The 21523-nt window shown below is 35.2% G+C and overlaps 1 protein-coding gene across 1 annotated transcript in view; it reads right to left on the bottom strand.

The window, feature by feature from the left end:
* LOC103557777 (N-deacetylase and N-sulfotransferase 4) overlaps positions 1-21523 on the bottom strand; it is a 389440-nt gene that overhangs the window by 301219 nt on the left and 66698 nt on the right. Inside the window, exon 2 of the mRNA XM_070609249.1 lies at positions 21306-21468. The gene's annotated coding sequence lies outside the window, so the exon portion shown is untranslated. The remainder of the gene's footprint in view (positions 1-21305; positions 21469-21523) is intronic.

The following is a 21523-nucleotide window of genomic DNA, read 5'->3' as shown; positions in this document are numbered from 1 at the left end:
TTTTATTTAGCAGGCAGTTATCTGTTTAGTTTTAGTAAACAGGTTCTGAACTACTTTTGTAGTCTGTGGTTCCAAAGACAATTTAGTTTTAGGAGCTTTTGTGGTGCTATTTTGGTTTGCTTTGTTGATTTGGTGTTGCTTCGTCTCCCACTGGTTCCTGGTGCTACTGCCTAGTGGATAGAAGGAGTTTCTCTAGACTGGGCTACCTTGTGTCCCTAAGTAGAAGAAAGGAGTCCCTGGCAGGTGGAAATGAAAAGGCTTTCTGAACTAGGCCACTTGTGGAGGGATCCCGTGTGCTGGTGCTTGCCAGCCACCTATTGCTTCTTGATGGGGAAGGGGAATCTCTGGTCTGTGGAGAGAGAGGCCACTTCCCAGGTCAAGAGCTTATTGTGGCCACATTTCCCTTGCCAGTGGTGTATGGCAGCCTATTTTCAGCTTTTGATTGATCCTTCTTGCTCATTCTGCCAGACTTGCTTTGTGATGTCAGGAGAACTTCCTTTCAATCTGGGGAAAGAGTGAACATATCTGAGTTTGCTTCTCCTGCTTATTTGAAGAGTGAGAAATGCTGGCCAAGGATTATCTTCTGTTGTGTGGGGGCTCATAAGACGCCCTGTCACCATGTTTTTCCTTCAATCCTGAAGTCTCTAGCCCACTCACCTTCCTCTTTCCTCCTTGCAAAGTTCTCCTTTGGTTGCCTCTTGCATTATTTTCCAGGTTTGTAGTTATTCTTAATGGAGAGGAGCAGGGAGAAATGATTCTGTGCCATCAGGTTGGAATGGACATTTTTGCAAATGTAATATAAAAAATATTTTTTAACTTGGGGAACTATCTTTTATAGATGAAGGCAAATCATTTTATTCGATTTTGTGTCCAAATTGGATTGTGTGACAAATTTGTTAACTTCTCAAGAAATTAATTGCAGAAAGTGGAGCTTAGAATTATCATGATCAACCTAACATACAAAATATTAAGCAACTACCATCCTAAAAGCTTCTGTGTTAGTCAGAATAGGTACACAGCTGAGTTTGCTTCTAACATGTCATTTCAAAGAGAATTTCCCATTTGTTTTAGTTTCCTAGGGCTGCCATACAAAGTACCCGCAATGGGATGGCTTAAACAACAGAAATTTATTGTTTCACAATTGTACATCAAGATCCAGGTGTCAGCAGTGTTGATTCCTTCCGAGGGATGTGAGGTAAGGATCTGCTCCTTCCCTTGCAAATGGCCATCTCCTCCCTGTGTCATTGCATTATCTTCCCTCTGTTCATGTCTCTGTGTCCAAATTTTTCTCTTTCATAAAGACACCAATCATATTGGATTATGGCTCACTCGACCTCATTTTAACTTGATTACCTCCGTGAGAAATCTATCTTCAAATAAGACTGCCTTCTGAGGTGTTGGGGATTAGGGACTCAACCGATGAATGTTAAGGGACACAATTCAATCCATAACACCATCTCAGTTAATGGTAACACTGTTCTTCCAAACTCTTCAAAAATCTTGGTGTTCCCCTTGATTCCTCTCTTTACACTCCATATCTGATGTGTCATTGAAACTTTTTATGTTTACCCTAAAATTAGACAAGCATTCACATTCCCGTTACTTCAACAGTCACCACCCTGGTTCAAGCCATTATCATCTCTATCTCAGATTATCCCAATAGCTCTATTTAGGTTGTCTTCTGCTTCTGATGTTAACTCCTATAGTCTACTCTCAACTTAGCAGCCAAAGTAACATTGTTAAAATGTATATATCGTGTCATGAAACCTTCCAAGGGTTTCCATTACAATGGCTTACTAGCCTCATACTATTCTTCCTTCATTACTTGGATTTCATCCTCTGCTCCTCTTCTGCTTGTTACATCAAGCCTAGTGATCCTGGCTCCTTACTCTTCTGTGCACTTTCCAGGCATGGTCTTGCCTCAGGACCTTTTCACTTGCTGTTCCTTTTACCTACAGTGTTCTTTACTTGATATTTAAAAGACTACTCTCTCATTTCCTTTAAGTCTTTACTCAAGTCACCTTCTCCATGAGGCCTTTCCTGGCCATGCTGTCTTAAATTTCACTCATTCAAGGCATTTCAGGACTCCATTTTCTTTTATTCATCTATTTTTTGCCTCAGTAGTTAACATCTCCTAATATATATTTTACTTTTTAATCTACGAATTTCATTTCTCTTCCACTAGAGCGAAAAGTACATAAAGTCATGGATTTTGTATTGATTTGTCTATTACTAACTCCCCAGTTCCTCAGAGTGACTGCCAAATAACCGTCACTTGATAAATATTTGTTAAATGCATGAATGTATGTTAAAAAATTGTGAAATTCCAGTATCTAGTTTCCTAAAAATTGGGTAGAACATGGAAACACGCAAGATACAATTCCACAGATCATGACAAGTATATACCTATACTTTATAAAGAAATATTTAATAAATTACATTTAAAAATACTCAACTATGTTAAACTTCATATTTTAAAAAGATAAATAAGAAACATTCTCTATAACTCTGTCTTTATCTTCATACAGCTCCCTTTTATGGTACTTAATAACTCTTTGGGATGTACTTATCAAAATGGCATTCCTCAGACTCAATTCGTTTTGAATAAATTAATAATAGTAAAATAACAAGTGATATTATTTCTAAATGCTTAAATTGCAAAAATTTGGCTAGCAACAGTCCCTTTAAATTGACTTCTTATCCTTTCACTTATTCCTCTAAAATTTTTGGCAATAGGCTATGTCCAACCCTTCCTCACTTTATTGCAGTCCCCAGGCATGGAGTTGGGCACCTTTGCAGGAGGCTTGGGTTCCTCCACTGAAGAAGACAAGCAGAGGGCAAGAGTCGATGATGGGTGAGTGTTTTTCCTCTGATACTGCTACTGAGGCAATTTTACAAGTGAGAGATCTTTTGAAAAGTATTTCCTTTCTGGTCATGAGTTCATATTGATCTTGAAAATTTAACATATCATATTGCTTACTCTACTTTTTAACAGCGTGTGGTTTCATTGATTACCAAGGTTTTCTCTATATTGACATTTGGCACATCAGATGTCAGGCTGAGTTTGCAACAAAGACAATTCAAGGCACAAGAGGTAACAGAGGAGCTAGGACCGTGACTGGACCTGGGATATAGATGTGATTTAACGTTTCCTTACAAACCTCTATCCCAGTGGTTATATTCAGTTTTGAGGAGATTATATCCAATTGTGTTCTTTTTTATGTCCTCATTCCCTAAAAGAGTTCTTGGCATGTAAAGGTTCCCTAATAAATAATAAACGAATTAATTTTTTCATGTAAAATCCATACAGAGGCCGGCCCCATGGCCGAGTGGCTAAAGTTCCAGGCTCTCTGCTCCAGTGACCCAGGTTTGTGGGTCTGGATCCCGGGTGTGGACTTACTCCACTCATTGGCCATGCTGTGGAGGCATCCCACATACAAAATAGAAGAAGGGTGGCACAGATGTTAGCTCAGGGCTAATCTTCCTCAAGCAAGAAAAAAAAGGGAAGAAGATTGGCAACAGATGTTAGCTCGAGGATAATTTTCCTCACCAAAAATTAAAAAAAAATCCATAGTTGGGATGAAGTCACCAAAGGAAAATGTTTAAAGGAAAAAGAGCTAAAGGTGAAGAATGGACTAAAGTCATATTATGTTTCTGGGCAGAGAGAAGAATAAACCAAAAATGGTAGATGAGAAGATGTTGGAGATAAACGAAAAAACAAAATGAAATAGGAGTGACAGAGGCCACAGAAGAAAGGAATTCTAAATTGAGATTTATGGTCAATAGCATCAAACGTTCATAGTGGTCAAGAAACGAAGACCATCGCCATCCTGTCTGGCACTGTGCACTGCGGACTTAAACCTCGCAAGAGCAGTTTCAGCGCAGTAGAGAGAATGACGCTAAGACTGGTTTCTGCAGGAGTGAATGAGAAGTCAGGCCATCAAGAGAATGCACGTCTAGTATTTCCTCAAAAATTTGGTATGAAGGAGAGGAGGTCTAGAGGGTAGTATGTGGATAGAAATGTGGGGTCCCTGAAAAACTTTTGTGCTTTTCTTTGTAAAAACAGAGTGATTTGAGCATGCCTTATATTCCGAAAGTAAAGATTCAGTAAAGATTTGAAGATAAGAAGAGAAGGAGATGATTGATTGATGATCCAAGATCCCTGAGGGAACAAGTGGGCATGAAATCCAAAGCATAAGAAAAGGTTAACCCTAAACAAAGTCTCCTGCCAAGAGTGTGGGTGTAAATGGCAGAGGGATATGTCTGAAGAGAGGCCAGGGATGAGCAAATGTGGTTTCTGGAGACTAGACAGAGGATTGATACAAGGGACAGACCCCAGTCTTGAAGTAGGACTGGCATGAAGCTCTCTGTGGCATTGGGGGATGGCATCTGTATTGGCACAAATATACAAGGGAGGCTTATTTTCTTTGCATTCTTTTGCATGACAGAGTAAGAGATTAGAAGTTAGGTTTTTGGAATATGCAGGTTTGGATGAATCTTTCATAAGAAAGTGGATATTCTGTAGTGGACTGAGATGTTGATGAAATTGATGGTCTTGATTAAATCAAAGAGAACTGGAAACAGGAATTTAAAAAGCTGAAAGGATAAGGTACCATATTCAGGGAAAAATAGTGAAATTCAAAAAACGTTAAAGAATAAATAAGCAGGTAGTGAAAAGTTTCAGGACTTGATCACAGGAATGGTTTACAGACAAAGTATAGAGAACAAATTATTGGAAATTGGGAAGTCAAGAAATTGTGGAGTCAGGATGTTAAGTGGGTCACATACAGGACATATAAAGTTTTAACATTCTAGAGATGTAGAAACGCCAGGATGCTGGTATATTTAGTTGTGGAGAGAACTACATAATCTTTGTGTGCCAAAGTTGTTGGTGAATGTAAAGAGTGCTGACGATACCAAAGAAGGGCAGAAAATTGAGTAGCTGCTTGGTAGGTGCCTAAAAGGGGCTGTTTTTATATGAGAACGGAGAGTTAGTGGTTTGGAAGTAATATAAGTAAGGTGGAAGAATGCTATCCATGCTTCCTGACTAGAAATAAGGAAATGAGCTACCCTCTTTACATGGATTCAGCTAAGGAGTTTATACAGGAAAAGTGAGGTTTCTGTTGGACTATATGAGAAGAGAGAGAGCCCTGTGGGGCCTTTGAAAATTTAGTGGGGCTTTTTTTAACAATGGAGTTGGCATTCCAGAGGGTGCAACTGAAAGGAGTTAGGAGGTAGGGAAGTAGTGATAAAATGAGGGGGCAGAAGTTCAGACTAGTATGAGCAGTATTGCAGGAGGGGCTGTATTAGAACTATGGTTTGGGACAGGAGCCAATTGGTAGAAAGATTAGATATCTAGGATTAACTGGCCTCATATTTCTGACTTTGGAGCTCTGGTATATGACATTTCCATGGCAAAACAAAATAAAGCACTCTCTCTGCCACCCACCCCAAATTCACGTAAAATGTGTTGAATTATTATTAAGTATAAAAAAGTGTTCAGCAATTTCCATGCATAACCTAGTTCCAACTTTATCATAAACCAATGAAGTAGGTGTCATATTTTTCACTTTTGCAAATAGGTTACTGAATCTCATAAAGTTGTATAACTTATCCAAAGTCAGAGCCAGACTGAGGGTCAGGAGCAAGAAGGACAGGGGACTTGAATGAGAACAGTAACTTTGGATTATTCCGAGGTAATAATTATAATTCCCATTTTACACATAATATCTGAGATGAATAGTTACTTAACTCTACCTTGCTTAGCTAATTGGAAACAGAGCCAAGATTCATATTCAGATGTTAGTCACTCTACAATATCCAGACAAGCATATAGCCATTTAGCTTTTGTCAAAGTTACGCTGAGTTAGATCTCATTTCACAGAGGAAGTGCTGCTGTTCAGATAGTCATCTTGTCTTAGTAAACCTCATACTGGTATGGAAGAGATAGTAAAATAAGGCCAGAGTCAAAATGGAAGCTTCTGGCACGTATGTAATTTTCTAACATTAGTGAAGTTCAACCCTGGGTACCTTTTAACTTAATTATTGGTTTTCTTTCCACATCCACAATTTTTAAAAATTTTACAATTTGCAATGTTTGCTTTCATAAACATATCAACACATTCGAATATATAATATCTTCAGTAGTGACCTCTAGGGGTATCATGAAGGTACATTTGAAATAAATATTTTCAACAGTATTAGTTTGTTAACAATAACTTCCAATTTCTCTTATTCTATTTTTATCTCACTCTCATTTATGTTCAGTTTTCAAAATACAGTTTTCGCTATTCAAGCAATTTGATTTGAAAATCAACTTGTGCTTTTAGGTAGACAAGAGTTTGATGTGCATTTCTCTCTCTCTCTTTTCAATCAGTTTATAAAAGGAGGCATTTTGTTCTCTACTAATATCAATAGTTTTTATAATACCTATAGTCAGTGGTAGTTTGTTAATATTCTATAGAACAAAATTTTATTAGAAAACATTTCCACCATTGCTATCAGGTGTCTAGTCTTTTCCCCAGAATGAAAACTTTGGGGGGCTGAGATACCCATTTCATTTTACTGAATAATACACTGCAATCTTAATTTCATTTTTGAGAGTGTGATGCAATTACTAACTAGAGCTTCCTGTTTCCATCAATTGGTGGAATGATATTTTAGCACATCTTAATTTACTGTAAAAAATTTTTTTCTTTAATAATGCAATTTCTTTCTTCCTCTCTCTGCTGAGTTCTCCACTAGGTTTTACATGGACTTGTAAATTTTTCTGGAATTGAAAACAAATATAAATAAGGTAAGCAAGCAAATATGACTAATTATTGCTCATTCCAATTGACATTTAGTATGAAGAGTTCTAAAAACTGAAAGGTTGGATTGCAATTAGCTCATCTCAGAATATGCGCCCAAATTTCCACAGGAGATGCTTAGGCTGCAGTCTGAGCATTACCAACAGGTTAGTTGGTGTCTCAAGGAGAATTCACAAGAGAAAGGAGTTAGACACAAAGGAGTATAATCTCTCTAAAAATGGACCCCTGACTGAATCACGCATCATGCATGAGCCAGAGTTAATGGAAAGGACCAATAAAACATTTCCAATAAGCATCTTACACATTTACATTGGCTTAATGAATCATAAGGAAATTTATTAATTACTTTAAACTGAATGAAGTGTAATGATTTGAAGGCAGGCAGTAAAATTATTAGTTGCAGGCAGTATAGTCAGTTACATGATCCGTTCTCAGTATTGCCTATGAAATGAATCACCTGGGGATAGGGCTGCCAGATAAAATACAGGACATTCAGTTAAATTTGAATTTTAGGTAAACAATGAATAATTTAAGCTTATACAAGACCTCCAATTGGTAAAAGTGATTAAATTCCATTAAAGGACAGAGGGAAATACTTCCTGCACCTAGATGAGACGATCTGACATTCCGAAGATGTCCAGAAGTGTTACTTAAATTTGTTGCAATTCCAATTGATTTCTGTGTATTCGGAGTCAATTCTAAAATTATCCTGATTATTCTAAAATATATTCTAAGACAAATGTGGAAGGATAAAGTCCTCAGTTAAGTCAACTTTGAGAGAGAAGTATACGGTGTGGGGAAGAATTTGCTCTGTCAGGTGGTGAGATAAAGAACCACTACAGTAAAAACTTGATGTTAATGTTATAAGAAAAGACAAGATCAATGCTACAAGATGAAAAGTTCAAAAATGGACACTTGTACATTTGGGAAATTTGTACATCATAAAGCTAATATAATCAATTAATAGAGAAAGGATGAATTGTGTAGTACACAGTGTTTTGAAACTTTATTCATGTAAGGAGAAAAATAAAACTCTGTATAAGTAGGTTTCTGCTGGACTAAAGACCAAAGTATGACAGAGAAAACTATAAAGTCAGTAAGATGAAAGTAGGAGAAAAATAAGACCTTAGGGAGATGATTGATCTAATGGTATTCAATGATCACCACCACCAGGTAAAAATTGACATAAAAATTCTAAACATTGACAAAATTAACAGAAAGCATGTTGAACAGAGATTATTTACAACGTTTAAAATTCATATGAGACTAGTATCTGGAATGTATAAGAAATTCCTACAAATCAGTGAAGAAAAAGCAAGAAAAATAAGTGATAAAAACTTGGACAAAAGACTTCAAAAGTTAACTCACAAATGGAGAAATGCAAATTGCAACCAGAAAATAAAAAATATACTCAAATTTATTAAAAATCACAGAAAACCCAATTAAAATAACAAAAAGTTACCTATGGAATTAATTGACAGACGAAAACCAGAGCATTTAAGTGACATTCAAGTGAAATTAAGTGATAATTTGTTAAGTGACAAATTAAGTCACTAACGTATTATTTGCTACTCTACTCTGAATCAAACTATGGCCAGAGATACAGAGGCCCAGAACAAGTTCTCTAATTTTTTAAGATCACTTAACCTTTTCTTCCAGTGGAAAAATATTGAGACACTTTCATTCGTACATATGACAAAATTCTTATCAAAGTCTTTTCTCTATAGTTTTCTTAGGTTACTGTCTCCTACATTTGAAAATTTCATACGAATTTTCACATGAAAATAGTTTTGCTGGAAACATCTTTTTGTGCGATAAATCTTTCTCTATCTAATTCTTTCTTTCTTTAACCTGTAGACATCATTCAACTTTGTATTTAATTTTGTTGGTCTGCTTACTCATTGTTTCCTATTTTAGTCTCAAAATACTATTGTGAGAAAGTATTTTCCTGGCTGCTCCTGGTGGATTCTATTTCTCTGTCACTCTTAGGTCTTTTCTCATCCATTTTCTTCTTTTTTCTGATCTACTCACTCATTTTCACTTTGTTCCCGAGCTTCTTCCTTTTTCTTGCCACTGCCTCCAGTAACATGAATGCGCAGTTTGGAGCAATGGGTACATGTGCCAAAGTTAGATAGAGGATTTCTCACCAGATATGGCATGATCCTAGCAGGAACATGTGAGCAGAATTGCAATGAATGTATAGGGCAATTAGTATAGTTCTCCACCTATAGTTTTTCCTCGGCTGATGGGTTGTAATAAACATTAAACTCATATTTTACCTCCAATTTCTGGTTTTTAAAACATCTTAATATTTACCTTAAACAAAATTGTAGTCTAAATACAAGAAATAGAATAACATTTTTACTAGAAGTTCCAATATCATTCTAAGATATCTCCTCAGTCTAGAATAAAATTAAAATATAATTATGATTGCAGGGAAACAGCCACCTTCATATGAAATTATTTAACGCATAGTTCTACCTAGCATTTTGACTTCTACCCTGGTAAATCAAGTTTCTTGGGATTTCTTTGGTTCTTAGTAAATAGCACAATATTCCACTAAGGCATAAGGTTATCATAAGTATTTATAATTTAGGAAATTCACATATTGTTAATCAAAGACAGTTGATCATGTTTAATTAGACCCAAGAATAGAGAGAAATAAATATTAATGTCAGCATCTAAGCTCCTCTAGGGGGACAAAAACATCCAAGAAAGCAACACTCATTATTTAGGCCCCTAAACACTAATGATACCTTTCCCTTATGATTCATTTTATTCCTATAATATTCAAAAATATTTTATTCTGTCCATAGGAGCATGTAAGTGAATAAAGTAATACAATAATGGATAAGTCTCATTTCATCTTCATTTATATCCAGTTTGCTGAAATGTTTGGTCTTCATAGATAGAGGAAGAGATCTTGGGTTATTTTTACTTAGATCTTCTACCTTTATATTCAGTAGCTTTTATGCTAATCTTGATATTAATGTTCTTTTCCTGCTCTTGTATTTCACTTGAATAATATATTATTTTGCTATTCAGTAACTAAAGCACTAACAGGTAGTTAAATCTTGGTACCTGCTGGCTCCGCTCCCGTGATTGCCTATGTCTTTCTTACAATTCCACGCAACTGTATTATGTTTAGCGGCATTCATCACATCATCTGTGCAAAAGTGAGTACAACTTCCAAAATTCGAGTCTGTGCCACACGACACAAAATAAAGCTATCTAACCTTTCATAAATAAGGAGAAATGTAAAATGTCAGTGACACACTGGACAAAAGGAACAGTGAGACCAGCAGGCCATTTAACCGACATTATCCCCACAGTGCTTTTAAAAAATAATTATGCCATTATGTGCTTTTTGCTTCTACTATGTCATAATTGTCTTACATCTCAAATCATCAATTAAAATAGTTTAAGAGCAGGGAATTGACTGACTTAAAATAAGTAATTTAAATCTGAAAAGGGCTTCTTCTAAAATATATCAGTGCTAACTTAGAAGTTATTCTCTTTTACTTACGTACTCAGGGTTGAGTATGTAGTAGAAAAGACAGTGTTATAAGGGTTCTAATGGAACAAGTATGATTACATGATTTTATGAAAGAATGTAGAATATGCAACTGAAGTAGTTTCCAGAAAAAAGAATTTTATTTCCGAGGTAACTTTTCTGTATTGAAAGAAATCATGAAACACATTAGTTTCAAATTTACAATATAATACATCTCATTTTCTACATTAAGACATCAATTTTTCTTGATTTCAAGAAGTATGAAAGTATACAGAAAGAAAAATTAATCACTACCAAGTAATGAGATGAAGAAGTCTGTTTTCTTACTTATTGAAATCAAATAGAACAAAAAAACTTTAAAAATCACAATTTCACAGAAATAAGTGTCATTTTATGAGCTTACATTTTAGTGGGATTAGACAGAAAATAACAAAATACGTTAAGTAAATAATGTATTAGACGATGATAAGTGCTATGAAGAAAAATGAGACAAGCAGAAAAATGAGACAAGCAGTGATGGCATTGTAAATAAGGGAGCAAACAAAGGCTTCCCTAACTCAAATGGCATCCGAGTAAAGCTGTGGAGAAGGACGTGTCAAGCAGACATGCAGGGCAGGAGAAGTCCAAGTAGAGAAGGAGTGGGTCAGACGCATATGGGGTGTGACCCCAGGACCCCAGGACAGCAGGGAAGTGAGTTTGGCTGAAATGTCTATTAGCAGGTGATTAAGTCAGAAAGGTGTTGCTGGTGATGCTAGTAGGACCATTAGCTTATAGACTCCTCTAAAGTCTGACATTTACTCTGAGTGAAATGGAGACTCACTGAAGCCTTTTACGTTTTCTGACTTAGGTTTAACAGAATTGTTTTACTGCTGAGTGGAAGAATAGATTGAAACATGGTAGCCAAGAGACAGGGAGAAGTCCCACGTCAATGACAATAATCCATGAGAGAGATATTGGTGGCTTGGGCCAGAGAAGTAGCAGAGGGAGGGGTGAAAAGTGGTAGGATTCTGGCTTTATTTTGGAGAAAACACTAAAAGGTTTGCTGGAAACTGGAAATGAAGTGGAAAGAGACATCAAGAGCCACCCAAGCCTTTGGCTTGAGCAACTGAAAGGATGAGGTTACCACTAACAAAATGGCAAGATTTGGGGAAGAGGTAACTTGGATGGTGACGGTGGGGAGGGTCGGTTAATGACTGAAAGTTCAGTTTTAGGAATTTGAGGTTTACCATGGGATCTCACTCATAAGCAGAAGATAAAAACAACAACAAACAAACACTTAGCAACTGAGATTGGATGGGTGGTTACCAGAGGGGAAGAGGGGAGGGAGGAGGCCAGAAGGGGTGATCAGCCACATGTGTGTGGTGACAGATTGTGATTAGTCTTTGGGTGGTGAATGTGATGCAATCTACACAGAATTTGAAATATATTATGATGTATACTGAAATTTATATAATGTTATAAACCAACGTTACTGCAATGAAAAAGTAAAAAAATAAAATGATAAGTCTGGATGATATCATGAAAGGATTAAGTGAAAATGGAAAAGAGAAGAGCTGAAATATTTAATTTTGGGGGCATTACAATAACTGTGATGAGGTAGAATCATTGAAAGGGAATGAGAAGGAGCACCCAGGTAAGGAGAAAAAGAAAACCAGGAAAACGTGGATTTGGAAGCCAAGTAGAGGTAATGTTTCAAAGATAAAAGAGTGTCAAATGTTACTAATAATTCAAAGAGGAGGAGACTGAGAAGTGGCAGTTGGATTTGGCAGAGTGGAAATAATTAATTACCCATTCAGGGAGTGGTGGGGTAAAAGTCATGTCAGAATGACTTCAAGAAGATATATTGGAAATAGCAAACTGAGGAGGTTGCGGAGGTTGGCCATCAAGCGGAGAGGTGTGGGACAGGAAACGGAAGAAGAAGTGAGACAGAAGTAAACTTGACCTCAATCACTCTGAATCTCAGAACGCCAGTCCAGTGAATCAGAGTTCCCAATCCCTAATTACAGTACCTGTATATTTGAATTTAATTAGCATTTACTTGTATATTGGAATTTACTTAGCATTTGCAAACCATTATTTGATTGATTTGTGTTTTTTTAAATTGACAAGGCCCTCAACATTTAATAACTGAGACTTTTTCAGTGTATATAATTTTTTCAATATTTTTTCCTGAATATATGATTTCAAACTAGATGGCCTAACTCAGGCCTAACTATGAAACGAAAGTACAGATCAGGTAACATGGACTCAATTTCTCTCGAGTATTTTACAGAAAAAACGTATCAAGACGTACACATACCCATACCACACACCCATAACAATATTTCCCTAGATGGCATACAGAAATGATTTTCATTCCTTTGCAATCTCCTGTACAAGTAAACCATTTTCAAAGTTTACTATTTGATATAAATGCAGTGAAATAAAAACTATATGAAGAGTAGAGATAGTGAGATGGATTCTTTAAATCAAGGAGATGGTTTTGGCTAATCAAATTTCATATGTATCAAATGTTACACTTTCTTAGAGCTTTGTTCAGACATGTAAAGAGATGACAGTCAAATGAAAACTACGTTTTCCCTTCATAAGCATCCTTTGGTTTTGCCACTGGAGTATTATTGTGAATCAAAACAAAATATAAACAAAACCACACATCTTCATGTTTTATCAGTGAGAACAAGTACTCTCATCAACCGTTATTCTAGAGAGGCCAAATTTAAAAATTAAAGGTTTCAGAAAAAGCATGCCTTTGATGTCAGAGAAAGTCACATTCAGTTCTATATATAGTTTTACTTCAAGTTTCAATACAAGCTTGGATAAAGTTCAGATAAAGTGTGATTATTTAAAGTTGTTTCCGCACTCACCCCCACATGCACTATATTTTTAACACTTCTAAGTAGTGCAAAAAGCACAGTCTCCCGCTCCTCTGCTTTGACAGATTAAACAGCCTCTAAGTAACACATGATCTTTAGGAAAACATCATGTTGCTGAGTTTAACTAACGTACTTGCCTTTGACCACATGTCTAAATGTGGTGCTATATTTTCCCCAAAATATTTGTGGTACTTGACATACTGTTACAGTATCACTGGTTATGAATACATCTAGGTCTTATTAAGAATAATGTGAATCCCTAAATTAAGACTTGCACAATTATTCAGTTCAATGAATTTGAATATTACCTTACATCTCAAGTCAATTCAATTCAATTTGACTTAGCAAAAATTCTACTAGTCACTTTAACATACAAAGACGTTTTGATGGAAAGACGAGAAAGAAGAGGTAACTGTCTATAAGATGCTCAACACCTTTGGAGTGACATCTTTTTAACAACAAACAAGACATGGCCTAAAATCAGGGTATGAACATTTGAATCAGTCTGAAGAGTTAAGAAAGGCTTCAGAAAAGAGAAAATGTTCGAGCTACATCTTAACACTTTAAAAGAACTGGCTTCATATACGTGATCTCACTTCATACCTCTGTTTCCTCCTCAACCCACACTAATTGGTCTTTCTTCTCAACTCTTTTATTGAAAACACTCTTGGGTTAAGGTCACCAGGAATGAATTGCTGAGAATTTTAATCATGCCTCCTGAGCTTTCAAAAGTATGCAGAACAAGTTGACCAATCTTCCTTCTGGAAAATCTCTCCTTTCTTCACTAATGGTTTATTTATAGTTTTTGATTCTCTGTTCCTGAATATAACAGGCCTTCAATATCCTTTCCATACACTCTTCCTCTGATTTAGGTATTAAATTTACACCAGGCATATATAATGTGCTAAGGAATGTTCTTTCTTTTTTTCATTCCTTTCTATTTTGAGAAGTTTATATAATATTTAAATCCTCTAATATATTTGCCGATTATATAATTTCTAAAATATGCTTGTCAAATATACTTCCTCTGTGGGAAAAACTTTAAAATACTGAACAAATGCTTTATAATTCTCCTTGAAAAATGTAATAAATGTTTTTGTAGGAATTTGTGCATATCTGTAAATTCAAATTTATTAACATAACCATCTTTATTTTTATTCAACTCCTAGGGCCTTTCTACTCACTTCTCCATCTATCACAATTCTTATTTTCCTAGATCTTATCATTTAGGTCTCAACTCAAAAGTAATCTCAAAGAAGGCTTCCTTCATCCTGCCGTATAATTTTATTACAGACATCATTTCTTTCAGTATCGTTAACCTAATCATTTCTTGAAATTCTCTCATTTGTTTACTTTTTTTAGGATTTAAGCTTCATGAGAGCAGGGACCTCATCTGTCTTACTTATCACTATTTTCCGAATTCCTAGAATAGTGTCTACGTACAGTACTCCATAATTTTATTTATTTATTTATTTATTTATTGGTGAGGAAGATTGGCTCTGAGCTAACATCTGTTGCCAATCTTCCTCTTTTTTGCTTGAGGAAGATTGTTGCTGACCTAACATCTGTGCCAATCTTCCACTATTTTGTATGTAGGATGCCACGAAAGGATGGCTTGATGAACAGTGTGTAGGTCTGCCCTTGGGATCTGAACCTACTAATCCCAGGCCATGGAAGCAGAGCTCTCAAACTTAACCACTAAGCCACTGGGCCAGCCCCAATAATGTGCTTTGAATAAATGAATGATGCTCATTACTGTTGGGAGACAATTTTCCAGGATTCTCTCACATGTCTGTGTATCTTGCGGTGAGATGTTGGCTGCCATTTTGTTCTGGATATCTTTTCAAGGCATTTGTATAGTGAAGAGCCTTTGAAAATAGATGGTGTCTCCCTCTGAGCAAAGAGGAGATATAGTGACTGTCTAGTGTAATAAAGATAATTTATCTCTCCAGAGTATAGGTAGGCATGGTTATGCTCAGGATTCCTTCCCTGAAATACAAGCCACTATGTGTGAAGACATCCATTGGGGCCCATCTGCTTTGCCCTTGTGGGACTGCGGAGCAAAGGAAACTGACACAAATATGCTAATGCTATCTGCAGTACAGTATGTAATACAGTTCTTTGGTTCTGACCCAGGAGTCTCCTATGTTCTCCAAGCATTCATGAAACTGTTGCAAGCTAACGTGTTAGCTTGCTGTAGGATAAAATCTCAAATCTTCACCTTTCTTGACAGTTACGTACTAATTGGCTATCCAAGTATGATTTGAGGTAAAGTATGCTTAAATATACACTCTTGAGGATTTAAGCATTGTGTCCAAAATTACACACAATAAATTGAAGTTTTTGGGGCTGGGGCCCATGTATTCTATCTAACATCATTTAATACTAGAATGAAAAACCCTAGTGTCTGTGAAAAGACAGATTTTTAATCTTCATTTAGTATGTATCCCTTCAATATCTTTTGCTATTTCATGATTATATTCATGTTTATATGATAATTGTTAATGATCAAACTACATGCTATTGTTTTCAGCTAAAACCATTTAGTACTTTATCATTTTGAAAAAAATAATCTTTCCAATTCCTATGATAAAATGACACTAAAACAGAATCATTTTTAAGTACTTGCCAATAGCTCACTTCTATTTTAGTTGTATTAAAATATCTATTTATGTATGTTTTTATACAAGTTCCATGAATATAAAGTCTTATTTGCTAATAATCCTAAATAAAATACTTTTTTCCAAGTATATATTGACATATTTTATGGAGTTGCTACTTCAACTCCAGTTGTACATTTTTTAAGTCAAGAAAATACTTCTTCTAAAGTCTATTATAGCACGTTTTTCTTATTTGTTACACTAGCTTTGTAGCTACCAAAATTTCCTTGAATTATAGCCTCAAAATTTAACCAAGGTCTGCCACCCTAACCATCCATGGCTGAAATCATCCTTAATAATTTTCTCTGACTTGATACATAAACAGCAATATATTGACTTTATATTCCATCTGGATGTGGCTAATAAATTTGGGTTACTCAGCTTTAAAATTGTTTTGGGAACATAAAACTCATTTAACTCATCAATTATGTGTTGCAGTCACTGTCATTTGGCTTTTTGGAGTATAAATAACTTGCTACAGTGAAGCTACTGAGCTGTTGTTTTATAAATTTTATCAGCTGAGGGATTATTGCAGATATATGCAATTGAGAAGGAAGACAATCAGTAGCCATATACTTCACAATATAGTCCCTCTGTAATTTAAATGTCTTTGTAAAAAAATTCCATAAAATTTAAAAGTATTTACTATATATTATACAATATATACTAAGATATAATGTTTTTCCTCCCAAAGAATTGATATTTTTAAACAAGTATCAATTCTCAATGTTAGAGGGCAAAGAAGTTGAATAATATAATGTTATTTTCAAAGAAATATGTATGTTTAATAAAAAAATCAATACGTAACTTATTATTTTGTTTTTTATATATATGTAGGGATAATAAAATTCTTTTTAAACTTATGACTGAAATCTTATTAGCTTCCAACAAATAGTTCTGGAAAAGGTAATATTTAGGTAGTTAATTTTGAACAAAAGGGCAATACTTGTTCGATTCCTATTTAACATTTTTACATTGCAATATGAAAAATACTTTTCATAATGTCCACAATTTCTCTAACTGAACTTTTAATGATATTCTCCATATCATTGTAACCAAAAATTGGTATGGTTAAAGCAAACAAAAAAGTTTTCTTTTCCCTTATTCATCTCAACAAAAGCAAAATGCTTTGCAAAATTTGTTTCCTTTTGTTTAACATGATTTAAAAATACACAGAATATTTTATTGTAGGATCTTAAAGCTCCTTAAACACATTTTTTCATTACTGCTTCTGGAAAAAAATGGCAAGGCATTAATACATATGTAATGAGTATATATTTTAGTGTATAGAAATTAAATCACAGCTCCTGAGTTTATACATCTGAAAAGAACTACCTCTCCCACTTTGCATGATTAGCTAGCTAAAATTTGCTCAAACATTGGAACAATGGGGAGGGGGTTCTTGAATACTTATTCTTCCACCCACTCTATTCTTACTAGACATACACAGAGACACATGGAGGTGCACACACGGGCGCAGGCACACTTTGCTATTCCCAGTAGTAGCGCTCATTGAGTACATGCTATCTGCCCGGCACTCTTCATTTAGGAACTGCTTTCATCTTCAACACAAAATTTACAGACAAAGAAACAAGCAGAGGTTAAGTGAGCTTCCCCAGTCACCCCCGAGCAAGGGGTGTTACAGACTTTGAATCCAGACAGCCTGGCTTCAGAGTCCAGGCTCCTAAGCATGATACTCTTTGACAAAATATTTTGAAAGTTCTGCTTCTCAACTTTTTCTTAAAATTTACTTTTCCGCCTGCAAATTCTTGTTTAAAATCACTATATCTCTTATATTGAAAGCTAGTAAATATGAACTTTCCATTTAAGTCAATGAAATGATTACATTATGCTTTAAAAGGATTGATAAAAGTTGCTTTTCAGTATCAAAATTAAAGGGTGCATTATTTCTTAAATCCTTGGATGCTCTCCCTCTGCTTAGTAATAAACTGCCTGGATTCAAAAAAAGAAAGGGGTGGGGGGAGAAAGCCTTTATAATTTTGTGGTAGATTAAGCAACTCATAGTTTCATAGTCAATTCAGTGTTAGGCTGGAAATACACTCTTTCGTTTCTTACATGCAGATTCCATTATAGGCTTCTATTTCATGTAAACGTTTTCTAGGTACAGTCGAAATTTTTGCAAATAAATCACTCATTTCACTTGAACATGTTTTTATTATATGACATATGGGGCTATATATTAACATACTCTGGTAGGAACAGATGATTAAAAATTTACTAGAACGGCATAGACATCTGTAGAGGATCAAAACGATATATTGGCCTCAATTTCAGGTAAACTTTACATTAAATGATTCTGTGTGTTGCTCACTCCTTTACACTCCAGATGTGTAACACTATAAAACTCTTCTAAGTTTTCATGGTAATTATCTTTTCTTTTCTTCTTTTCTTTCTAATGAAGAATATGTAAAATATTTGCTGTATTTATTTAAGCTTAAAATTCATCAGAAAGATTACCTAAACAATACACACTCTGAGCTGAGTATGCAAGATAGATCTCAGATAAAATTTTTTAGATTGAAAATAATAAAAACTTAAGATAGATCAAAAGTTCAGACTCAAGCTTGACCTAATTGTGAATTTACAGAAGTAGTGCTTCTTTTTCACGTTTTATGTTGCTTGTGGTCATTATCACTGTTATAAGTTACTGCTTGGGAAAAACGAAAAATTTATAGCTTTGTGTGCATCTAAGTAAAATGACCTTTTGAATACTGACTACTGGGATATTATCACCATTTTAATGTTGCAAAAGTAACATTAAGGGACTGGCCCGGTGGAGTGCTGGTTAAGTTCATGTACTCCACTTCTGTGGCCTGGGTTTCGCAGGTTGGAATCCCAGGTGTGGACCTACACACTGCTCATCAAGCCAAGCTGTGGTGCCGTCCCGCATACAAAACAGAGGAAGATTGGGACAGATGTTAGCTCAGGGCCAATCTTCCTCACCAAAAAAGAAGTAACATTAAATAAATATTATAATGAGTAAAGAAAAATACAACCTAACTTTTAAATGCATTATCTATTTTTGCTATTAATTTGATATATAAGAGAAGTTTATCTGAAATAAAGATAGAAATACAGCCAAGAGATAGGCGTCTGTCTGTGGTTTGCTGACTCCTTTACCTAAATATATACCAAAAAGCTCAGCACATCTCCCCTGCAAATGCCTAATTAAATATTAACAATGTAAATCCTGGACCAATACAGGTGGTATCTGAATTTCAAGCTGAAAGCTGTTTTGGATATGGATTTCGATGTGCAGTATTCTTTTAAACATACTTTGATGTTGAAAATACCAGAAACACTTTTAGTAGAGGTTCTGACAGACCATTAATATGACAGGGACTTCCAGCTTGCCAGCTAACATATTATTCACAAAATAATTTTTATTTTATTTAGGGACGTTATATCATAGAGATAGAGTCTAAATAGACAAAACAAAGATTCATAGTTGTTTCTCTTGTTCCTAGTTTTCAGAAGTGTGTGTCTCCCTGAGACTGTTCGAGAAATAGTACAGTTTCTGCATTTTTAGCTGTTCTTTTCATAACAAATGTATGTCAATTTCTAGGAAACTAAAACGCTCCTTTTCCTTTTTACTAAAGCTGTGGTGTAAATATGCATTCTGGTATAAAGGAAGAGATTTACATTAAATAAATGAATCTTCCACTGGTTGTCTGAAAAATTCAGATATACTTAATAAAGATAAGATATATTGTACGGAATTATTCTTGGTTCTTCTCTTTTTCAATATCTTTTACAAAATTATGTTTATTGATGCCTAAAGTATTTTCAAGCTGTAAGAACAGGCTGCTTGCTTTATTTTACCCCTTTCTTCCTTCCTTCCATCTTCCACCGTCTATCTCCCTTCCCCTCTCTTCCTCCTCTCTCTCCTCCCCTTTCTCCTTCCTTCTCTCCCTCCTTCTATCATTTTCTTTCCTTCCTCCTTTCTTTTCTACTCTTCTTTTCTTTTTCTGATATGAGCAAATAATGTAGTTTGTGGGTATATAGACATCTATAATTCAATCAAAGTAACTTATTTCCCAAAATAAATACATATCCTCTGCATTCTCACATATTGGTATCCGGTAATTTGAAATATATATATGTTGAAAACATTTCCTAGGTGATTATGCTGCTATTGCCTACACACTCCACATCGACCGCGAGCCATAATTTTTAGATATCACCAATGGGGCCGGCTCCATGGCGGAGTGGTTAAGTTCGCGCGCTCCGCTGCGGCAGCCCAGGGTTCAGATCCCGGGCGCAGACATGGCACCGCTCGTCAGGCCACGTTGAGGCGGCGTCCCATACCCCACAACTAGAAGGACATGCAACTAAGATATACAACTGTGTACAGGAGGGGTTTGGGGAGATAAAGCAGAAAAGAAAAAAAAAAAAAAAAGATTGGCAACAGTTGTTAGCCCAGGTGCCAATCCTTAAAAAAAAAAAAAAAAAAAAGATATCTCCCGGATGCTCTGCATATGTAATGAAGATAACTGCACACAACCATACACAAATTTAAAGAATTTCAAAACATCCCAAGGAAAATTGTAATGATAAGCTTCCAAAAAAGATCTGAAGATAAGACAGGAATAAGAACCACCACTTTGTAGTTGAATATAAATTCCTGAATAATCCCTACGTTTAATAAAAAGGAATTCGGCTTTCTTACGTTCTGTGAGTTTATATGTGCATACACACGACTGTATTAGTATGACCCAAATCTTGCCTCAGATGTGTAACGATAAAATTGAGCAAGTTATGGACTTTATACTAGCTTTGTTCTAATAATGCCTAGCTAAGAATTTATCTCAATCTACTTTGTTAGACTTCATAATAACTTAGTGTTTATATTTTTCAATATAAATCAATAAATCAAGGCTATGCCCTGTCTATCAGCATCCTATGAAGTTGGTTAGTGAGAGTTAGCATTCTAAAGTCAGATTACCACTGGATCAACTAAGAAAATCATATTTTAATATTTAACAACTGAGAACAGATTCTGGTTATGATGACTTCAAGATATTCCATGCCTTGCCTGAATCAGTTGGCACTATTTATCCTAATCCCTTTACTACTACATAAGCCGAGTGTTTAATATTAACAATGGCTTTAATACAGGGAAAAAATAGGACATTTTGAAATTAATAATTTAGAGATGTCGTATAATGTTTAGGAAGAGTATGAAGCTTAAACAACAAAAATATCAGGTTTTAGGCAATAATATGTATATGATGTTAACTGGAAATTAAGTGCACCAGATATTTTTCTTATTTCAAGGAAAGTCAGAAATTTAAGGTAAAAGAACACAATACAGTAGAAAATCAAGTCAAGCCATCTATAAAAACAATTGAAGATAGTACTTTTCATTGATATTATCATGTTTATGATTATATTTTAGCTGAGGAAGCTGTAGTTTGCTAGAAATTACCTTTTGAGGACTCTACAAGATGGTCTTGGGTGCCGTCAATAAAGCTTAAGTGCACATATCAGGCTATACCTTCAGCAGACGTATCAGCAAGTTGAAGGTCACGCCCTGTACAAATGTCATGGAAATTTCTCTTTTACTCCTTCTTCTTTACTTTGAGCCATGACTGTAAAGAAAATGCATCCATATAACAATTCATCAGCATAATTCTACTTTTTATC

Source organism: Equus przewalskii, chromosome 2, assembly GCF_037783145.1.
Source record: "Equus przewalskii isolate Varuska chromosome 2, EquPr2, whole genome shotgun sequence".
NCBI lineage: Eukaryota > Metazoa > Chordata > Mammalia > Perissodactyla > Equidae > Equus > Equus przewalskii.
This window is presented reverse-complemented; position numbering and strand designations above follow the sequence as displayed.